The sequence below is a fragment of the Maylandia zebra genome, linkage group LG11 (assembly GCF_041146795.1).
Source record: "Maylandia zebra isolate NMK-2024a linkage group LG11, Mzebra_GT3a, whole genome shotgun sequence".
Lineage (NCBI taxonomy): Eukaryota > Metazoa > Chordata > Actinopteri > Cichliformes > Cichlidae > Maylandia > Maylandia zebra.
This window is the reverse complement of record NC_135177.1, coordinates 16,192,527-16,199,270: the sequence shown is the minus strand read 5'-3', so window position 1 is coordinate 16,199,270 and position 6,744 is coordinate 16,192,527. Positions and strand designations below refer to the sequence as shown.

At 42.4% G+C, this 6,744-nt stretch overlaps 1 protein-coding gene across 1 annotated transcript in view; it reads right to left on the bottom strand.

The window, feature by feature from the left end:
- Positions 1-3,750: 3,750 nt before the first annotated feature.
- Positions 3,751-6,744, bottom strand: part of bckdhb (branched chain keto acid dehydrogenase E1 subunit beta) — an 82,602-nt gene continuing 79,608 nt past the window's right edge. The window contains exon 11 of the mRNA XM_004541654.5: positions 3,751-4,221. The gene's annotated coding sequence lies outside the window, so the exon portion shown is untranslated. The remainder of the gene's footprint in view (positions 4,222-6,744) is intronic.

Genomic DNA, 6,744 nt, shown 5'->3' with positions numbered 1-6,744 from the left:
GGACCAGAAAGTAGGGCCGAACAGTGACCCAGGGTACACTCTACCTGAGAACAAGATAGAAACAAAAGCTTCTAGGTGGCCTGCAAGCTTGGTCAGGGTTTGTCTTGTAAAAGTCAGAGATTAGAAGGGGAACCAGGATGTAAGCCCAATGAACCAAAGACCGCCCCTCAGGATCATAGGCCCTGACCCTGCCAAGGAGGACTGGAAATCCCAAGGTGTATCTGGCGTGAAAGTTCTGGTGAATTTTCACAGGTCCTGATACCATTCCAGGTATGTTGGAAGTATTCGGAGCAGGGGTACGGAAAATGGAAGATGGTGCTGAGCAGACTACTACTATGATGGGTTTGCACTTCTTTCGAGCCAATTGTGGAGTCCTCACAAGAGAGCAGCTCATTTTGTCACAGCTCATGTGAAGAATGTTAAAGAATAATCCCTTATGAGCTCCATCATTCCAACTGGTTTCAGCAACTGGGATGCAGAATTCGTTAATCTGATTAGTAATTCCTCTAGCATATCTAATATGCAGTTTGTCGTGGTGGCAGAATATGGTCTAACACTTTCTTAAATTCTGCTCTTGAGTAAACTGAAAATGTACGAAATCTTAGACTGAAGTAAATTAATAAGGAGTATGACTAAAGGCTAAAGAACACTGGAGAAGAAAGCTTTGACAGAGGTTTGCCTGTCTTCAAAGATATCAGGAATTGGAAAAGCCTGAGTGGGAGGGATCACACTTACTGAAGCCTCTGGCAAGTGAGGAGGAACGAAAGGGTGAGGACTGAAGGAGTCTGGCATTTATCTTTTGAATTGCATTACTCAGCAGATCTAAGGATATATTGTTGGCCTGCTGCTTTTTTACTAGGAAATATCATCATATGAACAGCAGCTGAGTCTGCTGAGCCCACTGAGTGGTCAAATCATTCAGTTATATTTACAAGAATGAACAAACTGGGAAGCAGGGTTCCGGCTAGAACTATTCACGAAGACTACTTAAAGCAAAGCTTACCCAAGACTGTTCACACACTCGATATCGACTTTCATGCTAGTCAGAATAGTTTTTGCCTTACAGTATATACTACATTTCTATTTATGTATGCAAGTTTCAGTAAATCGATGCACTTATTTCCCATTTTCTTAGCAAAATGTTGTTGGGAAACTGACATCCCTCCTATTATTTTATACTATATTTTGTTTCTCTTTGTTTTTGTGTTGTTCAGCACTTTAAAAACACACCAGGGCGGAGGGAGGTTTTGGAGTCTTCTCACACCCCCGTTCTCTGCGACCTGCTGGAGCGGGGGGCCGGGAGGAGGAGTTGGCCGTCCAACTGGGGTCTGGAGTGTGGGGCCTCCCTGCTGCTGCGGAGTCTGCTCCTCCCCACCGCAGGGAAAAAGGGTAACACCACCTGGGTCTGGGTGCAGTTTCCCCCTCCAGAGTACGCTTGGGGAGTGTGATTGTGTGTACAGTGCCTCTCTATGTCTGTCTCCACGTTGGTTGAGTGTTGAGTAATTGCATACGAGAGCATGAGGGTGGGAATGGATGCTTGTATCGGTGTGTGCCTGTATGTCTGTGTCTATATGTCAGGTTGGGTATCAGACGCCACCTCTCTGAGAACATCTCAGGCCCTCTAAGGCAGCGGTCCCCCATCCCCGGGCCTTGGACCGGTACCGGTCCGTGAGTCGTTTGGTACCGGGCTGCGAGAGTTGAGGCTCAGTTGTGAAATGTATAGTTTTCAGAGTTTTTATCGGTTTTCAGCGTTATTTTGTTATCATTTTTATCGTTTACTCGGTTTTCCTGGGTCTTTTCACGTGTGTTATGAATAAATTTTCTTTTTTTCAGTACCGGTACTAGTTTTATTTTGTTGTATTTATCCACGACACCTTAAAGGCCAGTCCATGAAAATATTGTCGGGCATAAACCGGTCCGTGGCGCAAAAAAGGTTGGGGACCGCTGCTCTAAGGTATGGAGGCCTATCTCCCCCCACCACTTCCCCTGCCAGTGGCAGACGCCCTCAGACATCGGTGCGTTGGTGGTTCTTTGTGTCCGGGGGTGGGCGCCCAGGTACACACCGGCTCATTCCTTGGTGGCTGCTTATCGGGGCCTGGAGCCTGGGGCTCGCTCACTCTGGCACAGCTGGCTGCCGGCGGAGCTCACGGGCACGTCACTGCAACCCCCCCTGGCTTCTGCTCCGCGGCTGCTGGATGACCCCTCATCTGGGGCTCTCCTCAGCTCCTTCTGGGATAGTGGCACAGCTGCCCCTCTGTTGGTCTTCCTTGGTCTCTTGTGTTCTGGGGGCCTCTGGATGTCTGGAGTCTTGATCTCCTCCATACCTGCTTCATGCCCTGGTGGACGGGGCAGTGGCTCCCCCACACCCTCTAGCAGATCATTACATGAAGGAACCTTTTAAATACAAGCGTGCTCATGCTCACAGGTGTACACACGGGTGCTCACACACACAAACTACACCATTTTTGGCTCCTACCTCAAAGCACACTGTGCGCTGTCGATTTTACGTGCTGCACAATAATGTTTAGTATTTACTATTTACTGTTATATTCCCATATATCATTGTGATGTTGTTTATTGTATTGCTCTCGTTTTCTTCTGCTTGTTTTCTTTTTTCTTTTTCAACAGGTGATCCAGGTGATTGATATATGCATTTTTTGTGTGTCTGCTTATTTAGTTGGTTTTTGTTTTTTTGCCCTTTATCCCCGTCCCTCTTCTCCGCTGTTTTCCCCCCTCTTCCTTTCTCCCTTTTCTTTTCCTCATTTAAGTCTGTCCCGTATCTAGCAAGTGAAAATAAAATAAATAAATAAAATAAACAATAAAAGGTGAATCAAATAGACCATTTCGGCAAGGCTGGGATGGTCAATTTGGTAAAGTAAATCCGTTGGGCATCTTTCCTCGCCTTTAGACAATAATTCTGATGGCAAAAGAACCAAACGGGACAGGCAAAAAACAGGAGACAGGAGGGGTGACTTTTGCACAATACTGAATGATTTACAGTCTACTATATAATCCTAAAGAGAAACTGTACCCATTTCCACTTGTATACAGGGTTTGAAGTGTCTAACGGACATGCAAAGATATTTGCCGAGCACTTTTGAACGATTTGTTTTTTTTGACCTAATGATTACCTGACCAAAACTTTACAGTCATACCCAGATACTTAAATGATCAGCACATATATGTGGCACATTAAGCACTAGTTGAGGGCACGATTGCTTCTTGTCAGTGTTTATTAATGGAATTGAGGGCAGGTTTTCAACTACTGCTTTTATTGTCCATTGAGAAACCATAACTCAATGGACAGAAACATGCAGTAAATGGGCAAAGGCTCCCAACCACGATCATGATTGATTCCATGTTGAAATCTAAAATGGCAAACATGGACAAGAGGTTTAACAAGAAAACTGATTTCCTTATGGAAGCGCTGATAAGATGGAAAAGCCTTAAAACATCCCAGTAATGGCCATGTGATAAAATTCTACAACTTTTTCCATCGTTTCACAATTTTACATCTTTAAATCAAAGCTGCGATAACAGAAAACCCATCATCTTTAGACTCCTCGCAGGCTGAACAAGATGAGCAGATGGCTGAAAAATCAAAAGTGGTGCAATAAATACAACAAAATATATTGAATGAGCAATAAAATATAGCTGTAAAATATTTTACCAGACCTCTTGAGCAGAAATTGTTTTCTGTTTCTAACATGACAAAGTAAATCCCTACAAATCCAAAACACCAAAACCAAATGCTTTCACCAAATCAGCATCTTTTATTTTCCTTAAAATCCACAGATCCACCTTTATTAGTACAACAAGGTTCAGTTCATGTCAAACTAAATTAAGATTAGAGCACAGTTGGACACATTCAAATCAAAAGTAACAACACAGAGAGGCAGACAGTCACAAATGAAACCAAATACACTTTTCCCCACAGTATCCAACTTTGACCTAAGAGATAACTAAATCACATTAGTTTTACATGGAGTTTCATCGAGCAAATGAAGTCACTTATGTCTTGCAGAAGAACAAGGCTCTCTAATTCAGAGATATGGTAACAGTCTTTTAGTTTGAGGACAGAGAACAACATGGAACCCATCTGGTTACCGCTTTCTGATTGGATGGTCAACAAAGTGTCTTTTCCTGGCTGCTCTCCACTGTCTGGATGAAAGAAGAGGAAGAAGGAGAGGCGATCAAGTTCAGGGCTACCAGGAGTTGGCTCTGGAAAAGGAGAAAGATTCAATGAGTGAAGAACTTGGCAGTGTGCTGTAGATGGCAGATGAGGAGGAAAACAGATCTGGATGGAGATAGTGAAGAGTGAGGATGAGAGGTGACATGTGTTGGATGCGATTAGAGATGTAATAAATGCCTCCTTCAGACTTACAGGCCAACATTTAAAAGGCTATAACTCAAGGTGACAGTAATAATTAAAAAGGAATTGCAAAAGAGCTCTCAATACATTATTCAACATTTCTGGAAACAATCAAAGGACCAGAATCAAACTGTTAGTATTAGATTCCCAGGATGAAGTTCCACAAATCCAGGGGCATACCCCTGTCATCTATGTCCTGTTAACGCTTGGCATTAAAATGAGCCTTGGGTGGTCTGATTACAAGGTGGTAGGTATTTAAACACACATAATAAATGCTATGGCATTTTCAGAACTCTCCAGCTTCACATCAGGTACATACACTTTATGCAGAGTGACCACATGCACGTCCTCAACTACAATGACAAATCTATGGCAATTTATTTTGATTAATTTACAGTTAGATTAGCAAATCCAGACAGGTGTTACTACAACATTTACAAATTTTTTTACTGAGAAATTTGTACATAAACAGTTTTGGTATTTGCTTCCAATCAGGGTTACAACGTTTACAGTTTGTCAAATGTAATTTTTATGTTGGAGCACAGCAAAAGATACAAGTGCAAATAGAACAGTAAATGTTACAGTTAGAGATATTGGTAATCACATTATTGGTAACAACAAAGATACAGGAAAATATGTGCCTGATCTTTAGTGCCACTTCCCTTTTTGAAAGCAATAACATGAAGTTTAACATGGGAAAAATTACATTTATGGATATGAAACTTTGCAAGAAATAAAAGTAAAATGAGGCTGACTGTATTTGACAGTAAGTACTCTTCCCCCTGTTGGATTATAATATTATTTTATGCCATGTTATACCCCTAATTAAAGATTGTGAATTATTATGTAGTTTTAGTTTGCATTATTCTCCTGGATTAGCAGAAGGTGATAACTATTACATTTGTTAAACTGATTTGCATTACGTTAGACTGCTGATTTATTGTGAATGAATGATATTGTTTTATGATGCATTATACTGCTGAGTTATAAGAAATACTGTTCGCAGAAAGTCATCGCCTTATTTGTCTGATTAGAAGAGAACAGAACATACTGGAGTTTTCTGCCCCATCTCAGCAGGAGCAGATAAACAGGGAGCCAAGGTCATAGCTTAGGCGCTGTGTGAGAGAAAGCATGTGAATGTTTAGGCTTTTATGATTAGGTGGGGGCCACTAGAGGCTATAAGAGTTTGATCAATGCTCCACCATTTTGAGATCTGATGCTGTCTGCGTACGGTGTCCATCTCCCACGCGTGTGATCATTAAAATCATCGTTTGACTCAACCCGGCCGGACCAGTGTTGTTATTGTGGTTTTCCTCTTGTATCCATCCCCAATATTTGAATCCGTAACAGTTTGGGGGCTCGTCCTGTGGTATGGGGGTGGAAGTTGGAGGTTTGGACGGTCCGAGGTTGTCGAATGGACAGGCACAAGCCAGTGGTCTGACGTGAGTGGGCATAAGCCGGCTTATACAAAAGGTAAGGCACTACCTGTTGAATTATTTCCAAAGTGTGCCAAATTGGACACGATAAAATTAAAGTCTACTCACTGAAATTACTGGTAGATGTCTGTTTTGATTTTGATGAAAAAATCTCATGAGTTAAAGCAGTTAGAGGCTGCTAAGAAATTGAGTTAGAGGCTCAAGTGTTTCAAAAAAAAGACACTGGTCTGACCAACCAGTGATGACACGACAAGTTTAGTGGTAAAAAGATTCACATTGTGACATGTTTTCTGCTGATTGATTAATACAAGTGATTACTGAATGAAAGAAAATTCCTTTTTTGGGCTTTTAAACATGATCTTAAGAATTTTAACATGTACCTGTGTTGTTCTGTAAGCTTGGTGGGTTATGAGTTGGTTATATGGTGAGAAAAAACAAAAAAAGGGGGAGAGAAGAATGACACAGGGCCTGGCCCCGTTGTTTCTCCCCTCTCTGAATAACACAGCCAACACAACATCATTTTCCTGTTCGTCTGTTTTTGTTTTGTTTGTGCTTTGTTTTTTCTCTTTATGTTTGATTACAGGCTGCTTTGTCGGCCTGGAAAGCTGAGGCTGACCTGGACTCCTGCTCTCCCCTCTACCATCTTTGCTCACTCCTCTACCATCTTTGATGTGACCCTGACCAAATGCTACAGCAGCTGGACCCACAACAACAACCTGCAAATGTCAACAGTGCTGCAGGAAAACAATCTCATGCAGCGGAGACGGAGAGCGTTAAACCCAAGGCCCGTTTCACTACACGGGGGAGATTTCCAGACAGCTTCAGCTGAAAGAGCTGTGACGAGATGCCCATTAAGCCCGGATGAAAAGTGAGGCCGAGCAAAAGAATGCTGACCTTAACAACTCTGCATTAAAACTGTGCAGGACAGTGACAGAC